At 31.6% G+C, this 20,038-nt stretch overlaps 1 pseudogene; it reads right to left on the reverse strand.

Moving 5' to 3' along the window:
• Window positions 1-8,528: 8,528 nt before the first annotated feature.
• On the reverse strand, window positions 8,529-10,940 carry LOC107488032 (potassium channel AKT1-like; annotated as a pseudogene).
• Window positions 10,941-20,038: the final 9,098 nt, after the last annotated feature.

Here is a 20,038-nt window from a genome sequence, read left to right on the forward strand (position 1 = left end):
TAGGAATAGGATCAACAATAATATATCGCTTCGGACACTTATTATTAGGCTCAAAATAAAACTGCAAGTATAGTATTAGAAAATTCTGCTAGGAGCCAATCGAGTATTTGTACAATGTGTATTGGGCTATTTATTTAGTCCAATATGAATTAGAATAACCATTCGGATACCAGAAATAATAAACATCTAATATCTTACTCAATTGAATATCCCTAAACCTCTATTATACACATTGTACAGATACTCTATTGACTCCGATCCTTATATTTCCTTATAATATTAAGTTATTAACTTTTATTTTATTTTATTTTATAGAGTTTTTAAAACATAAGAGACTATGCTTATTATAAATACTATACACTGAAAAAGTTCATTAGAGTTAGAGTCTTATATAATTATAACCATTCAAGTCCTTTCTTCTCTTAGTTAAAAAAAGAAAAAGTCTAAAATTCTATCGTTATTAACTTTAAAATTTTTTTTAACATAAAACAAAATGAAAAAAATATCTATATACAAGAATTCTGGCAAATAAACAAAAAAAAAATTACATGAAAAAATATGTTACAAATATAATTATTTATGTGTTTTTTCAAAAATTCAAAAATTTTTTTTTATGACAAACACATCAAATTTTAAAAAGGAAAGGTTCTGTGATTTTCTTCAAACAAAAAAATTAACTATATTCTTATTATAATAAAAATTGTTTTTCATTTTAATAGAATTATCTCCAATAATAATTATTTATAATTTTAGTAATAAGATGTCTTCGTATAAAGATATATTATATTAAATAATTTAATAAAAAATATTAAATTATTTATGATTTTTAAATAAAGATATATATGATGAAAACATATTTACGTACAGGTCTAGCAATATGGAGAAGAAACATGATCATGTGGGATGTGGGGACCTAACTAAGAGCAGACCACAAGTGTTTTAGGCAAAACTTGTTAACAGGGGAACTCTTTAAGTTTCAAACAATACCCCATTGGAGGTTCTAATTCTAACTCTAATGCATGCTGCTTCCCCAATAGACAATGTGGACCACTAACCTTAAATTAACTAAGAAATTTTCTTGCACTTTGTCTCTAATCACTTATCCCATTATAATTTATATCATGCCTGAAAAATTCCAAAGGCACACATTCTGTTTCCCATCACTTCTTGCTCCTCATGCATTCCAGCCTTACCTTTGTTTATGATTATCATCCAAATATTTCTTTTCCTTTTATTTATTTATTTGCACTCAACAACATGGCATCCACGAATAAACATATATGAGGGTTTTATTTAGTTGAAAGCGTGAGTTTTCTCTTATTTTATCTTATAGAGCCATATTGCATCTATGTGTTGACTTTTGGAGTTTATTTTAACCTATATAATTTTAGAGTATTACATAGTTTAATTTGTGTACACTAAAAAGAAAATATATCTAACTTTATAGTACATAATTCTCTCAGTACAGTATTCCATGGGTAGTAATATTAGATAAAGAGTTGTTTAATTTGAATAAAGAGTAAAGATAATTCTGTTGGATGATCATTTTACGCGATCAATAGAATTTATTAATATGATATTATGTGATTGAATGTACTTGTAAAATGGTTTTATAATAATAGTGCATTAAAATTAATTTTTTTTGTAAGAATAAAGATTAAAAAAAATTATGTGTATTACATATATTTTCTATTAATTTAATAAAAAAATTTATTATTCACTAATTCTGTTCTCCACCAAAGAAATCTCCGTATCTTATGTAGTATTCACTTGTGAATAAAGAAAAAGAATATATTTTTTTTTCTTCATTTAGGTGAGTTGTGCAATAGTTACAGACTTAGAGTCTTAAAGAAATAGACAGCCACCAGATATGTACTTACACTGTTACACAGTAGACTATAATATTAAAGAGGTATTTTTCCCAAACCGGGGAATTAGTTATTAGGTGAAAATCATTTTCATATGGAACCTTGTCTTGTTGGGTGCCATAATAATGCATGATACTATATTCTCGTATTGCTCCAGGTCCTAGCCAGGTCCTCCTACTTATGTTTACTCTTCATTGGTAGAGAAGATAAGATCATATATCACCATATATATCACTAGAAGTTAACCTCCTCTTTTACATTTGCGTTGCACAAATTTATTTATTCTGCAATAACTTCATGAAATAGAATAAATATAACTAAAGTACAAGAATTATTCAGACTAAATCTTAAATTAAACATTTAAAACAAAGAAATAGATGGATAACAAATAAATATTTAATGGTAAACACTTATATATAGTTTTTTTTTTTTTGAAATAAAACACTTATATATAGTTGTTCTTATGTAAAGTTAATAATTAAGAGTCGTTAGATAATAATTTAGTCAAACATAATATATCATATTATCTAACTATTTTCAATTAATAATTTTATATATAAAAATAACTGTACGTAAATTTTCACTATATTTAACCGTGTAATTACTTGTAAGTGTATTACCATATTTTTCTTAAAAATTCCATAATTATAATAATTTTAGACATGTAAAGCTCTTATATTATCTAACGTTTTATATGTAACGCTGATTTGTTTTACACGTTTCAAAGATTAATAATAGTAGAAATAGTAATTATAATTTTTTAATTTCTTAATACTTGAATTCCACAAGAATATTAATAGTTGTGTAGCTGATACAATAAAAATATTTATTTTAAAATTGTAATCAATACTCATTAGTTACACACACTATTAATATATAAGAGTTTTATTAGTAGTTTTTGTTCAATATTACTAGCTAATATATAATAAGTAGCTAGGCCAGAGAAATTGGATTATGAACATGCATGGAAATATGCAAATGCAATGTCCTTTCCTCTTGTTGCAAGTACGTCTTTTCTTGAGAGAGATCAGAATTCAATTCAAGGTGCATAATAAGACATGTGCCAGTTTGATCGTTGATGCATGATAAGATGCAGACTTGCTTTTGCTAAAACCTTTTTGAAGGAATATTTGTTTTTTTTTTTTTTAAATATAAACGTTTTATTTTGTACTTGTTAAATAAAAAATATGTATACTTGTGTTTACAAGTTTGAAAGTTATAAAATTTTTGAAAACATTTAAGAATATATTTTTCAAAATTTGTTAGTGGTTATGAAAAAAGAGAAATATTATTCATCTTTTAAATAGTTTTTAAATCTAATCATTTAATCATAATAATTTTTTAATCGCTTTTCGCTTTAATTTATAGGAAATTGTATCTATTTTGAGATTTAGTTTAACTTTTATTTGGAAAGTTATTTAAAATTGGATTGCTTTTAGGTATGAACATGAGATCCAGACACCTTCTAAGACAACGTCCGACTTGTGTTGGAGTCGAGGTGCCGCCATTCAAATTCTTCGTGAGAAAGTAGAGGATGGTACCTGCAAATAAGATTGTGAGAACCGAACCGATTAATATACCGGTAGAGTGACTGGTTCATTGATTTGGTAGTTCGATCATAATTCAACCAGTTTAATTAAATATTAAATAAAATTATTAAAAATTAAATATATAATTTCAAATATTTAAAAAATCATCAATCACTAATAAAATTATTTCAAAAAATTTAACAAAACACCATCAACTATCATCCATTAAAATTTAACAAAATCATTCACCACAAATTCCATACTAATTGGACTAGGATAAACTACAAACATTTTAGTTCATGCCAACATTGTTCCAAACAGGTACTTCATGGCCACAAAGAATCTTTATGGATGTTCCAATTTCAGTTGACAACAAAACTACCACAGCTATATTCCAATAAGGCATCTCAAACACTTATATATCTCTTTTCTTCTTCAACTTCAACTTCCTGCTAGAAATGACTCAGTTTTTGCACTGGGTCTCAACAAAAAACTCAGAAACTTAAACTCTAATCAATATCTTGCTCTTGTTCCTCCCAAATTTGATAGAAACCTCGTTTATGCTATTGGTTTAGGCATGAATCCTTGCCCTACGTGTGTCAATGGAACAAGACAAGTTGCTTCATTGAACAATGTCTCATTTGTGATGCCACAAATTGCACTTCTTCAAGCTCATTATTTAAACCTCAAGTGCGTTTTCGGAACTAATTTTTTTAATAGGCCTTCACTTCAATAAATAAGAGTTTTCGCAACAGTTAAAAATCGTTGCCGTAGATCGAAAAATTGTTCCTAAAACTTTAGGCAACGCTTTGGCAACGATTTTCGACCTATGGTATATGCGGCCGTTATCAATGTTCATAGGCAACGGTTTTTTACCTAAGGCAACTGTAACAAAAAAAATCATTGCCAAAGTTACTGGCATAGACAATGGTTTTGAAGGAAAATTTTAAACAACGGTTTCGAACTGTTACTCGATAAGCAACGATTTAGAACCGTTCTCATTAATGATCCAACGGTTTAAAACCGTAACTGGATAGACAACGGTTTTAAACTGTTATAGTTTTATTATTCACAAAGCCAACGATTTTAAAGCGTTACCGTTTGTGTCATTTTTTGGCAACGATTTTAATATCATTGCCATTTTATAGTCGTATAAGACAACAGTTTTAAAGCGTTACCATTGGTGTCGTGTTTTGGCAATGGTTTTAAAGCGTTACCATTGGTGTCGTATTTTGGCAACGGTTTTAATACCATTATCATTATGTAATCATCTTTGACAACGATTTTAATACCATTGTCTTTTGTAATTTTTGACAACGATTTTTTTGTAATATATAATTCGTTCTTTATTTACAATAATTTTCTCGCTCGTGAATGAAATTAATTTCAATTTTTTTAATTATTTAGTGTCAATAAATAATCTAAATTATTTGAATTAAGTCACTAAAAAAAATAATTGAACATTTTTCATCAAATTTGACTTATAAAAATTGTTGTAAGATCCACAATCACATTATATTATCATTACAAGATAATATAATACTAGTCTAGATCATAACTAGTTAACTACTTGTACTCATATCATCATCATTTTTTAAAATATCATAATATTATACCCTAAATTATGACAATCTCAAACTATATCATCTAATTTTACAAAAAATATAATAAAAAAAATTAAAATAACTAAATAACAAATAGATTTATTATTATCATATTCCCAAATTCATAACTTTTACTTTGTAATATTTACTTTTAAAATTTTAACTTTAATCAAGTTCGATTTCTCTTTTTAACATAGTTTTTCTGTAAACAGGGAGTAAATATACGCATTGACAATGAAGTACCAAGATACGTGAAGTCCTCCAAATTATTTCTATAATGATGAACAAGATCATTTTTATGCCACTACTAAAATGTAGCTAGATTATATGCAATTTCATTCCTCAGGTGGCTAAATCCTAGGAATCATCTAGCTTGTAAGTTTTGTCCTTATAAATCGTGACATTTTATCAAGTTTTATATTATAGTTGTTTTTTTCTCATAAATCTTGATATCTCGCCATGAATTAGGTTAGCTTTTTTGAAATCAATCAAACTAGGATAATGCCACTATTTATGCATATTTCTGAGTTCCATAAATCGTGAGTTTTGTCCAGGTTTTATGTTGAAACGTAAATCTTATATAATTTCCATGATTTATATTAAAAAGTGGAAGAATAAAATTATAGAGAATTTTCTTTTAGGATAATCTGTTAATTTTATATTTCAAATAATTTAAATAAATAAATTATCCTAAATCTCATGTAGTTAAATACTATCCTATGATTACAAGAACTTTTTATTTAAATAAATTAAAAAATAATTATTTCTCAAAGTTCTATGATTAAAAATAATTTGTGTATTTGACGATGATGATATGTACAAACATACGCGAGTGTGTTATATTGTAACTTGAAAGTTTAAATTATCTTAAAAGTTTCGATCATGTTATTAATACAATTTTTTTTGCTAAATTAATCACTCTTATAAAATATATATTAAAATATAAAATATATATTAAAAATAATAAATAATATATGTATTTATTTATAAATATATAATAGTTAGTTTAGTGGTTGAATTTTATCTGTATATAACAATTTTTTATGAATTTTGATAAATCATTGAGTTTAAAATTACATTCAATTATTAATAAGAGAAGTAGTAAATTAAACCTAATCTTCATAAAATTCAGTTTTAAGCCAAACTTAAATTTTGTCAAATTAGCTTAAACAAAAAAATAGAAGAAAAAAAGAGATTTAAAGAGTGCAAATACAACATTGCTTTGCCAAGATGGATTTTTTTTATTTTTTTTGTCACATTTATTCAATTTTGACATTAAATTCAACCTTTTTACCTACTATTTGAATACTTATTTATTATTTATTACATATCTATTTCATTTAAATAGATTTTACAAATATAATTATATTGAATTTACTAAAATTATATACTAACAATTAGTAGTAATTCTATTTTTTAAGTCAGCATTTAAAATAAAACCAAAATCACTAAAAATACAAACTAACAATTATTAATAATAATTCTGTTTTTAAAAATATTTAAAATAAAACTAAAACCACTAAAGAATAGACTAACAATTAATAATGATAATTCTATTTTAAAATAAATATTTAAAATTTTTATCTTTATCTATTTATTATTATTTCATAAAGGAGATAAAAATCAGGATTTTTTTAAAATAAATTAAATAAATATTTTATTTACTCAAATATACATTTTGTAGCATTTTAATCAAAATGCATTGTATGGCGTATCTCATTTATAGTGCAAACAAAATAAGATCGTACATATCTTATTTACACTGTAAACGGATAAGACACAAAACAACATAGCCGTATCATGTTTATACATGTATTGTGTAAGGGTCTTATCTCGTTTGGAGTTGTTTTTCACCCATTTCTTCAAATTTTCTCCTACTTCTACCTTTTTCTAATCATATTATTGACTTACTAGGTGAGTATGGTGCACGCAAATGCACATGATCCGAACATCAACCTCCTGAACGCGACATGACATATTGCGAGGGCAACTGACTTCGAGGTTAATGTTGTTGTCTTTGTATTTATGTTAGAGCATGTATGTAAAATTATAGTTAGGGTAGTTTTATAAAACTAGTATATAACACATGTTAGTTGGATGAATATATTGTTAAGAAGGGTTGATAGGGTTTGCTTTTAGGTGTTAGTTAAATTAAATTCTTAAGTAAATGTTATTTATTTTGCTTTATTTAAAGTAAGTTACTTTTTTCTTTTGTGGGAAAGGGGTCAAGGACCCAGCAGCAACAAAACAAACTAAAACAAAAGGAAAACAGACAAGTCCTCAAAACAAACTAGTTACATCCTCTTAATCTATAAGAATCAAACACTACAAAAAATATTATTAAAATCGACTGCTAAATTGATGGCTAAGCCGTCGATAATATTAAAATTCAATAGCAAAATGGACGGCGGAAGTGGTCGCTATCAAGCTTGTCGATTTTTCAAAATTCTAATAAAATTGACGGCTTGTCTAACCATCGATAATAATTTAATAAAATCGACAGTGTTTCTATCTATAATATGAGTTTGAAAATTTTAACTTCTTACTAAAATCGACAACGTTGCCGTCGATATTTAGTTCAATAAAATCGATAATATTTTCGTTTATAATATGTTTAATAAAATTGACAACATTGCCGTCGATTTAATTATTTAGATATCAACAAATTCTTTGTCTATATTTTATTTTATTTTTTTCTATTTTAAATTTAAAAAGCGACAACTCTGCATCGATTTTAATAGTTATATGTTTTAATTATTTTTTATATTTGAAAAATAGTAAACAATTAATGCAAATAAACTTTTAAATATAGAAATAAAATTTATACAGAATATTAGATAACAAGACAAATAAACTTTTAAATATAAAAATAAAATTTATACTAAATATTAGATAATGAGTTTACAAACTTATCAAAATAATAAATAATCCTCTAACATAAAGATTCAAAACAAGATAAATAACTAAACTTAGACTTATATTCGTTTAAATTGCAATCCACTAATAATACAAAATATTCAAAGTAAAGTAAATTGCAATCCATTAGTCGGGGCAGTCGTGCCTGATGATGACCCAACAAAAGTGTATGGATCCGCATGCAAGTCAAGAAGGGTGACCGGTAGAAAGCTTAGGCCTCTCCTTTCGGTCTCGGCCTCGGCCACGGCCGCGATCTCCGTCTCTACCAACCATATTTATTCCAGCTTTTCAAAATTTTTGATGTGGGGGCTGCTTCCCAATATTGCATTAAAAGGTAAAACAGAAAATTAAAGAAAATCATTAGATGCCACATGAACAATTTATATGCAGAAAAGAAAAGGCTCAATCAGATGCAAGGGAAAAAAAAGGATAAAAGAATGTGGACAATTTATATGAATGAATAAACATGAACGGTATTCTATACCTAGCTCAGATGAACTTTTTGAGGGTCAATTTAGATTAACTTTTTGAGATTAATCTAAACATATATATTTATTAAAATAAAAATTCATAATATCTTCAGATACATACCTTAATATATTCAAATTTGATCAAATTCTTTGATCTCTGCACAAACATGAAATTCCTACCTCTTCCTCTGTAAGATCCTGCATTTTAAAAACAACATAATCGATGTCAATTCAAAAGGCTTCAACAATTTACTTCAATCTTTATACATTACCACATGCAAAATTGTTTACTAGCAAAACTTAAGAAATGCAACAATTTTAAAATTGACAGACCTAAGATTTTGTTCAAATGGAGATCTAAAAAACTTCAATAAAACTATAAAGAAGACTGCAATCTAGAGATCATGCTAATTAGTGGTGTTAGTAGCAGCTCAGGACAAAACAACTTAGGATCATTGTTGTGTTCTTGTTTCTTTTCTTCAATGCTCTTGCAGCAGTAAGTTAAATAAGTCTGTGAAAAATGATTATCAATCAGTCTAGCGACTATAACAAATAGCTTTGGTTGTTGATAAAAACTTAACCAACAATAATGAGTAATCCCTTCCTCCAAATTTAAATGATAAAGACTAGACTAGATTAGAATAAAGATTGATTGCCCTAAACTTAGAAAAATGGTAGTCAAGTTGAATAGTGATGAATGTGTTCAAAAAGCCATAGAGTGAGAGTTAGTAGCAGCATCATCAAAGCAACTTCCGTAGACGTTAATACTAAATAGTTTTGAATGAAGACTAAGCTAAGCTTCAGTGCATCTTCTTAGTTCTTACTTACTAACCCAAACGAGTAATTAATCAAACCCACATAGATATTGGTCATAATATGAGAATCAAATTTGTCCAACGTGAAATTCAAGTAAGATTGGACAATTACCACAGCACCAGTGACTAGTATGTAGAAATCAGTTGGAGCTTCATTCTGTAAGATTACATCTTCTTGAGGAGGAAAATGCTCTGCTTTCATCTCTAAAACCTTTAAAGATTGAATAAATAAATCAAAATGTAAGTCTCCAATGCAAATTTTATAAGTAACTGATGTAATTATCAATACTAGCCATGAAGAACATTTTTTCATTACCAATTGAAAGAGTAAATCATTTGAAACGCCTCGAGATAAATAGACTTGATCCACCAGAGAATAGAAGAGATAATGTGAAATGCTTGATCTGATGGCTTTAGGAAGAGAATCAAGTGTCTCTTGTTGTTGTAACCCTTTGGAGTCTGTTCTAAACTTCAATCACAAATGAGCAAGCATTTGGTCTTGCAAACGAACAGGTAATTGATTCATTTGAGCAAAATTTGAGACAGCTTGTATGGTGTCTCTCTAAAAATTAATAATAAATAATCATAGTTATACTCAAATCATTCAAATTAGTGAATTCATTCATGTATTAAATAATTTACTTACAAATTTTCAGGTTCGGCTTGTTTCATGGACAACTAAGTTAGTCATGTTACCAATCAAATATGCAGTAAGTCCCAAATTAAAAAGCATGTACAAGATGTCAAAGATCATCTCTCTTGAATTAACTGGATGCAGATCTCCATAGCCAACAGTTGTTAAGGTAGTAATTGACCAATAAATAGATGTAACATATCTTGTCCACAAGCTTTGCCGAAGAAAATTTTCCATTGTTGCTCCAATCCATGTCCTTCTGGGATCACGATAACGAGCCGTGAAAAGATAATAAAAGCATGCAGCACAATGTACAGCAAACAGGGTAACCTGAATAAATCACACAAATATTTATCTTCTTATTCCTATATACAAATCCAAATCATCTTCATTAAGCAACAAAGTATGAATTACTATAAAACTTACACAGATAAGTTTGGCACATCGAACCCAAAAATAGTTATAGCTTTTGTCCTTTTCCAACCTGAGAAAAAGCATAATATCTATTATTAACCAAATATACATTGCATTTTAATGTAAAGCTCTTTTTCTTATCTTGAAAACAATGCACTAACTCTTCGAAGACGCCATAGACGGAGCATGTTGAACAGGCCATAAGTCTGCAGAGGTGCAGGTGACAGCTTTCTAACAAGCTCTAAAGGAATGATAAAGATCAAATCAAATGCACCTCTTTCGATATAGTGGTACCTGCTTCATTTATTTATTTGATGTTAAATAAAATTGAATCTGACAACAAATTTAACAATTTTGATTAGGCTAGTTGGAATTGGGATCGGGATTGAGTACCTTGCCGTAATTTTGAGAGAGAGCGCGCACTTCCTCCGCGATCTCAGATATGATATTTTGCGCCACCGCCTTGCCGTCGATTACGGAGCAACAGTGGCGCGAGTGTGACGGAGCGACGACATGCACGGGAGCAGCAGAGCGATGAGCGGGGGCAGCAGAGCAACGACCGGCGCTACGGCAGCAGAGCGACGACAGGCGCGGAGGTAGTAGATCCACGAAGGTGCAGTGGCAGCGGAGCGAAGATGGCAGGGCGGCAGCAGAGAGGGAAGGTGGATGAAATGGAGAAGTAAAACACATTTCTTTTGAGGTAAAATTTATGAAACAAGGGACGCGGGAAGTAAAAACGGTTGCAATTTCTTTTGATAAAAATAGACGGTAGTATCATCGATTTTAGTTAAATAAAAAATGGATATTCTAATGGTCTATTTTATATAATAAATCTACATTGTTCATTTAATTTTAAGGAGAGATTTTCATCGTCTAAATTTATCGACGACAAAAGCTATAGATATTATAATTATTAGAGTAATTACCTAATTCGGTCCCCAAGGATTTTAAAAGCAAACATTTTAGTCCCCAAGAAAAATTAATACACAGATTAATCCCTCATCGTTTTCTTCCGTTAGACATATCAGTCCCCAGTCTATTTTCCAGCGTAACTCATCAACGGAAATTGCTGACTAGGCACGTTAACTCGCACACGTGGCCGTTAAGTGTCTATGTGTGCAAAGAGAACAAAACAGTCCCTGAGCTTGTTAATTAAAAATGTAGTCATATAAAAAATACTCCTCCTTCCTCGTTCTTCATCTTTGAAACTCTCATGAAACCCTAGTTCTTCATTTGCAGGAATCGACACATCTAGGTTCAGTTTCGATGATGCCAAGTAAAGGAAATTTGTCTTTTTCGAATTGCCATGGAAGGAGACACGGTTTCTTCAGTGGTAGTGGTCTCGTACACGATTTCTCCAGTCACCCAAATTCTCCTCTGACGCTGAACCAGTTGACACCTCTGTGTTTGACCTCCTATGCATATGGGTTTCTAAAGCAGGGACTTCAGCTCTTCGATTTAATGGCATTGAGGTCATTCTGATGAGCGTTGTAATAGTAATAGCCTAGAAGAATCCTGCCATGAAGTTAGCACAAGAATGATGCTGTTAGATTATTCAAAGGTGACATTTTGATGAGTTTCCATAATGCAAAATGCTAATACTACTTTTATTATTTTAAACATATGCATTATTTATTTTTTTAACTAATCTTCCTAAATAGTTTTTGTTTAGAAAAATTTTAACTTTGTTGAATAGAAAGTGCTGGCTATAAAATGATGAATACATATTCATTTCACATGAGAAAGAGGTCATACTTCAGCATTATAGGCATTGTCATCTATACTGCGATTGCTCTGCTGGTGTTTCGAGCTTCCACCTCCAGCTTCCACCTCCACTGTCTAATGTACCACCCATTTGTGAGATTGAAGATGCTAATTTGAGACAAAAACTAATAGAGTTGCAGAGTAGAAGTGATATGTTAGAGGTTTATCAAAATGTAATCTCAAAAATTGACTCGAAAAGTAGAGGTTTCAATGCAGTGTTTGTTTTCATGGTTGTAGCATTGTTAGCTCTGGCCATGGCAATGGTTATTGTTGCTTTGTAAGAGATTTAGATTGGACATATATTATATGTAGGTTTGCTTTTAGTTCAATATTTAAATGCTATTTTGGTGATGGAGTTGCAAGAACATTTGTAATGATTTTTTGGATTGAATGGTAGTAAGTTAAAGCAAGTTTTTTCAATATGTATGTTTGTTAAGAAATTCTTCATTGCATTATTAAGCAAAACGTAAGCACCTAATGACTTCTTAATGTTATTTATCTATGAAGTTGACACAAATTATAAAGATAGTTACTAATAAATGGAACAGCATAATAGATCTATACTTCTAATACTAAGTAAATCACTGTAGAGTATATATTTTAGAAAATAGCATTCAAAACTTCAAAAAAGCTATTCATGTGATAGTAGCAAACTAACAATATACTAGAAAGTGTTAAAATACGGACTCTTCATGCATACAATAGCATGAAAACATAATAACAACCAAAAATCGAGAGTTTTCTACACAAGAATCTCTCATCCAAAACTAACATCATAATAGCAAAATAGAGTATTAAGAATATTTCAAGTCTTCATCCTTGATCATCAAAATACAGTTCAAACTAAGACACTAAAAGCCTAATGCTATTTATTTAGCATGCATCATTGATCACTTTTTTCTTGGATGCTTGAAATAAGGATTTGGAATAAATTGAAACATCCTTGATGCAGTATCCTTACTGGCAGTTGCCATTGTTTTAGCTGAGACCCCTCCAGTTGTTGTAGATGGTGGAATCGGTGGTGGAGTGCTCGACTGAATGGGGGTGGTTTATACGGCCTGATGATAGGTTGCTTGGCTCTAGCACTAGGTGGAATTGGCACTTGAAAATTTGCCTAACCTTGCGACAATGGTGATGTCATAGTTACATGCATATAATGAGTAACAACTTGTTAGATTGTTAAATTATAAACCTCTGTATTAGAAGCAACACATATTCACTATTTTTTAACTTACCACATTAGGCATTAAACCCAAATTTGTTGTTTCTGACAGAACCTGATGCGCATTAACATTTACACTCTACAAGAGACCAAATAGCAAATCAAATTACAGTCGAATAAAAAAGAAAAAAATACCACCACATTGATCTCAAAATAACTTGGTTGGGTTTGGTTTTACTTGTGCTTGTGGGGCTGATTGAGAGACGTTGACCTCTTCGGCGTTTTGGTTTAAGGTTCCAGAACTAGAACCAGCTCTCGATGTTGTTCTCCTATTTGGATTGGATGGTCTTCTAGTTGTTGTTGCTGGTGGGTGTTTGCAGGTCTTGTAGTTGTGGCCAGTTTCTCCACACTTGCTACAAGTGACCCTAAATATTTTCTTCACTTTGGTGCCATTAGTTCTGCTAGCTTTAATCTCAAATGGTTCTTTTCTCCTTCTCTTCATTGGTCTGCCTACTGGCCTCTTCAACTTTGGTGGAATCGAATTCATATACATTGTCTTCTTCCAATATTCCTCCAAATTAACTGGTTGAATACAGTGTTGATATGTAGCTAGTGCTGCCCCAATTTTCAGTAGTGGATGCACATATGTTTCAGGTCTATCCCCTCTTCTAGCAATGACAGCAAGTGCATGAACACACGAGAGACCTATAAAGCAGAAGTCATTCAATAGCGGCAGATAATAATTCCATGAATGAAATTTAATAGTTCTCAAGGCAGGTAACTATACCAATTAGTTGCCAGGCGTTGCAAGTACACTTATTCTGAGACAAATTCACAGAAACCTTTGTAGATCCTTGTTGCACCTCAAAGATTCGCCTCTCATCGTCACCAACCCAAACTGGGTGCCAATATCTCACACCTTTCATTATGTCATCAAGCCTCTTTTGTTTAGCAGAAGCCACTTGAGTGCCTATGTGTGTCTCTAACACTTGCTTGTATTTGGTCATTCTCCTCATGATATAGCACCGGAGTTCCTCACAAATCGTTAGAATCGGTTTAGAACGATAATTCACTATTTTTGCGTTCCAAACCTCGCACGTGTTGTTGGTGAGGTTGTCACATTTTGGCCCGTGACTGAAATAAACCTTGGTCCAACATGTCGGCTCGAATTTTGCAAGGTAGCTCCATGCTTCTTCATTAATCCTTTTCAATTTCTGCATGCTTGCTTGAAATTCTGCATCAGTAGTGCATTTAGCACATTTCCATATAATATTTTTAACCTGTTTATCTTTGTATCGGTTCGTAAAATTTTTCTAGATATGCCTCACACAATTCCGGTGATGAGCGTGAGGCATAACTTCTTTTAATGCAGACAATAGATCCTAAGCCAAATAATATAATTAAACAACGAAATTATCAAATCAGCATAACATCTTTGTATTTTATTTTATTTTTATGTCAGAACAATCATGTTAATTAATAGAGTAATAATATTTTGAAATTTAGACATAGCTATGTATTATCAGATCTTAATATATAAAATTAAGGATCAATCATTACAATGTACCTAATTTTAAACTTTTGTTTCCTTTATTTCATTTGAACATGTCAGGATGGAAAAAGGAAGAAATAACAATATATATAATTATCAGAACAATCAGATGTGATTTTTTGAATTTGCATATTAATCAAGAGAGTAATGAAATTCAAAAAATCTTGAGCTATCAAATTTAAATCATGGACTAAATAGAATCCCTCTTAGACCTTAACTAACAATTTTGAATCAATCAGTATTGTTTTTAAAGTAATGCAATAATGAAATAACAAATATAAATCTACTATGAAAAACTTAAAGTAACTCAACAATTCTCCATAAGCTAAACTTAAAATAACTCAATTAACAATTTTCAATCAGTTATTGTTGTGCTTAAAATAATGCAAATAACAAATATAAATAGCCATGGAAAACTTAAAATAACTCAATAATTCTCAATCAGCCATAGATAGACTTAAGAATAAGATTTAATTTGGAATATAAGAAAAATTTTAACAACTTCGAGTAAATTTAAACAATATTATCTTTTGTTGGTTTGAGATAAAATTCCACCCATGGATATATTGATCTCTAAGATCCTCTTGCAACAAAGTAAGGAACCACTTCCAACTTTTTTTAGTTTCGCTATCCATAATAGCATATGCAATCACATAGAAGTGATTGTTTGCATCTTGACCCACAGTCGACAACAATTCACCTCCAAAGTAACCCTTTAAAAAACATCCATCAAGTTCGATTAGTTTTCTATACCCAGCTTTAAATCCCTTTTTACATGCCTCTGAACAAATGTATAACTTGCTAAATAGTGGAGGTGATTGGAAAATTGGTGTCACATCCAAAATTGTATGGCTCCCTGGGTTACTCCTCAACAACTCAACCAGGTATTCTCTCAACTTACTATATTGTGCCCTCTCATTGCCAATCAAACGCACTCTAGCTTCTTTCAGAGCCCTGTATACCATCTTTTTATTTATTATGACATTGTAGTCGATTTTGATGTGCTCATATGCCTCACTAAGGGTCATGTGAAGTTGAGTTTGGAGCCTTTTTTCGAGCTTCTTTGCCACCCATTTCTGACTTGGTATGTTGCTGCCGAATTCTCTAGCACAAGTGTGTTCAGGGGTATAAGTCTTTATTTGATAACTCTTCAATTGAGTATTCCATGCACAATATATAAGCCATGGACAAGGTGAATCATTGGCAATCCCACTATTGAGTATTCCAGCATCACTAATTCTTTATTAGTTTGGGCATCTCCATTAACATTTTCACAAGCATCACCTCCTTCAGCAGTCTTATTCTCGACATTCACATTCTCCTCAGTTCCATTCTGCTCATTTTTATCCTTTTCATTTGCATCCTCCACATTTTCTTCTTTTTGATTTTTTGATTTTCTGGGTTTCCTAATCCTCACAACACCATACTCACAGTCACACCTAACTCTTCTTTGGTCATTCTTTATGTATCTTATCTTTCTCCCTTCATATATCACATGGTCCTTTAAAGCGTTCTTGAACGTTTCGATGGTTGAAAATTTCATCCCCAATTCAAAATAAACTTCACCAAATCCAGCCCCTTCATTGAACTGTGGAAATTCATATCTCTCCCGCTCATCCTCAGAACTCTCAGGAGTTAATAATGTCTCTGACTCGTAGTCAAATGTAGGTTCTTCTATCTCCTCCTCACACTTTTCATCCTCTTCATCCTCGTCATTAACATTAATGCCATGAACTCCAACACCAGGCTTAGCAGATCTTGTTGTAGTACTACTAGGCCTACCAGCCTCACTTGTCCCACCAGCAACACTAGGCCTTGCAGAACCACTTGACCCAACACCGATTGGCCCATAACCAATTGGCCTAGCAGTAGCACTAAGCCTAGTAGCACCACTTGAGCCAGCAACAATAGATCTATCTATATTCCTCCCATATGTTGGGACACTAGCCTTCTTGCTACTCAATTGATTCTTCTTTGTAGTTAGGGTCCTACTTTTAATATCCTTGTTTGTCTTCTTCTTCCACATATCTCCTTTATAGTCTGTTTTTTTTTCACACCTAACAATTGGTGCGGTATTTTACAACCCACAAACTAACCGGCAAGTGTACCGGGTCGTACCAAGTAATACCTTACGTGAGTAAGGGTCGATCCCACAAGGATTGATGGATCAAGCAACAATGATTGATTGATTGGCTTAGTTAGACAAACAGAAAAGAGTGTTTTGGTATTCAAAAAGCATTAAACAACAATTCAGAATTTTAGAAAGCAAGCAGCAATGAGTTGGGAACAAAATATGGAGAAGATAGTTAAGGTTTCAGAGTTATCTATTTTTCCGAATTGATTTTTTTTACTAACTATTTTAATCATGCAAGATTTAATTCATGGAAAACTATATGTGACTAGACCCTAATTTCTTAGACCTTCCTAGTCTCCTCTAAAATTCATTAACTGTCAATTCTTTGGTCAATTAATTCCAATTAGAGGGTGATGATCAAATTCCAGTTTATATGCCATAAGAATCCTAATTATCCAAAAATAAGGGAATTATATGTCACGTATCCCGTTAATTACAAACAATTAGAAATTCAGGATAATATGTTTTCAAGCTATTGTTCAAGTAAAGAGCTTTTTCAAGTTTTAAAAGAACTCAATTAGAACATGGGTCATACTTCCGTTCTACCCAAATTCATAAAATAAAGAACGAAAACAATTATTGAAATATAAATCAAAACATAGATTAAATTAGAAAGAGCAAACGAATCAATCCATACAAATAGACAGAGCTACTAACCTTAACAATGAAGAATTAGTTGCTCATGGTTCAGATAAGAAAACTAGGATTCTGGTAAAATGTACAGAGTTCCAATATGATGGCATCTAAATTCCTAGTTATAACTAATCCTAATAAATTTAAAATCTAATTATTTAAAATTAAAAATAATATCTTTTCCTATTTTAAAATTAAATTTGAATTTAAATCAGAATTAACTAACTACTCCGCGTCTTGTAACGTGGGGACCACTTGGCTTCACTGGATCAGCGCCTAACTTGAGTGCTAAAATGGGGCCCAAAAATCACTCCCTAGCATTTTCTGCACGTGGCGTATGTCACGCGTACGTGTCGATGATCTTTTCCGCAAGTCATGCGGACGCGTCGCAGAGCAAATCTTCAATTCATGCATACGCGTCTGTCACGCGTACACGTTGCCATGGATACCTCCAAATCACGCGTACGCGTCGCTCCTCGCTGCTATCTCCTTTAAATCTTGAGCTGCAGAAACACCATCAAATCCAGTCGAATGCTACCTAAAATAAATAAAATTGCAAAACACTCAAAGTAGCATCCATATTGGCTAAAAGATAATTAATTCTTTATTAAACTCAACAAATTAGATGCAAATTCACTAGGAAAAGATAGGAAAGATGCTCACGCATCAACAATCTTCTTCTTTATTACCACACACCCATCTTCACTACTATTAGATTGATCACACTCAAAATTACGGTCTTCATTCTCAAGTGGAGCTAACATTATTGGATGATCAAAGTATAACTCAAATTCTGGACTCTCTTTGTTCTTCTCTTTGTACATACGTAACTCATTAATTTGAGCATATCCTTCAATGGGATGTAATCCAGGCTCAAGCTCAGAGGCAGAAGAATCAAACCAATACATAGCTTTGTAATCATGATATCCCAACCCTTTGAATAGAGTTTTCAAATCAAAGAAACACAGCAAGTCGATGTACATTGCAGAAAATTTGTCCACTTTTCCATCAATATATAGCAACACACCCTTATTATCTCGCACAAAGTGACCTCCATGGTGAAAAATAGGAACCACAAAATATTTCATCTAACATCAGAATTAAAATAGACTAGCATTAACAAAATTAAAACTACAAACTCAAATATACTATTATTGAACATGATGTATTATTCTAACAAAAATGAACCCATACAGACTAAACATTATTACAATTCACAAGTTTTTACCATTACTAAACCCTAATCATCCAACAAAATTAATGGATTAATCAAGTAAAGTATCATTGTATCCTATAAATTATCCTAACGAAGATTATGTTTTCACCTGCTGCAATGTGATGAGTATTCAGTGAAAACCTCGTTGTTATCGTGGCATCCACCACAACGCTTTGTGAGATTCAAAGACAATCGAAGTAATTGACGGTTGTGACGATGATTAATGGAGTCCTAATGTTGACGGTGATGGGGTGATGTGAGAGATGAAGTTACAGGGGTATAGGGTTTCTATGTAAATTGAAGAGTGAATTATGGGGTTTCATATCTTTTTGAGAGGATAAAAACATATGGAGTAATGGAGGGAAAGAAGAGGTGAGAATCGGGCGTAACAAGCCCAGGGACTGTGTTTTAAACTTTTAATTAACAAGCCCAGGGACTGTTTTGTCCTTTTTACACACATGGACACTTAACGGCCACGTGTACGAGTTAACGTGCCAAGTCAGCAATTTCGTTGATGAGTCACGCCGAAAAATAGACTGGGGACTGATATATCTAACGGAAGAAAATGATGGGAATTAATCTGTGTATTAACTTTTCTTGGGGACAAAAATGTCTGCTTTTAAAATCCTTGGGGACCGAATTGGGTAATTACTCTAATTATTAAAATAGACGACCATTCCATCGATTTTTTTAAAGAATAATTTTCACCCACCCCTCTGCCGATAGTATGACGATAAAAGGAAACGTGTTAGAAAGTTGCAAAAATAATGGACGACATGGTCATCGATTTTAATATTTTATTTTTGATCATTTTTTTTATTTTATCGACGACAAACCGTCGAAAAATATTGACGAAAAATCTGGTCGTCGATTTTTGGCGTCGATAATTACACTGTTTCTTGTAGTGAAAACTATCAAGAGGTAAAGTAAGAACAATGTCCGAGGAAGGATGCTCAAAGATATGTAGACCGAGAGGGAGTCCTTGGCCGTTTTTGGTGAGGAGGTCAGCAACACTATTTGCCTATTGCAAGGTATGTTTCCAGTGGATCTGATTGGTACGTCTAGCAGTGTTTTGGTGTCTTGCAGTAGGGGGAGCAGGGATGGTATCCTGGGCAATCATCTCTTATGAAGTTGATAGCCATCATAGAATCTGATTCCACAATGATGGTCTTGACCCCATAAGCTAAGGCAATGCTTAAGCCTTTAATGACAGCCCATAATTCAGCGTGCATGATAGAGCAACTCCCAAAGTTGCATGAGAAGCCCTTAATGAACCTGTCCAAACTATCTCGAAGCACTCCTCCACACGCAACATTATTTGAACTAG

Source organism: Arachis duranensis, chromosome 5 (assembly GCF_000817695.3).
Source record: "Arachis duranensis cultivar V14167 chromosome 5, aradu.V14167.gnm2.J7QH, whole genome shotgun sequence".
Lineage (NCBI taxonomy): Eukaryota > Viridiplantae > Streptophyta > Magnoliopsida > Fabales > Fabaceae > Arachis > Arachis duranensis.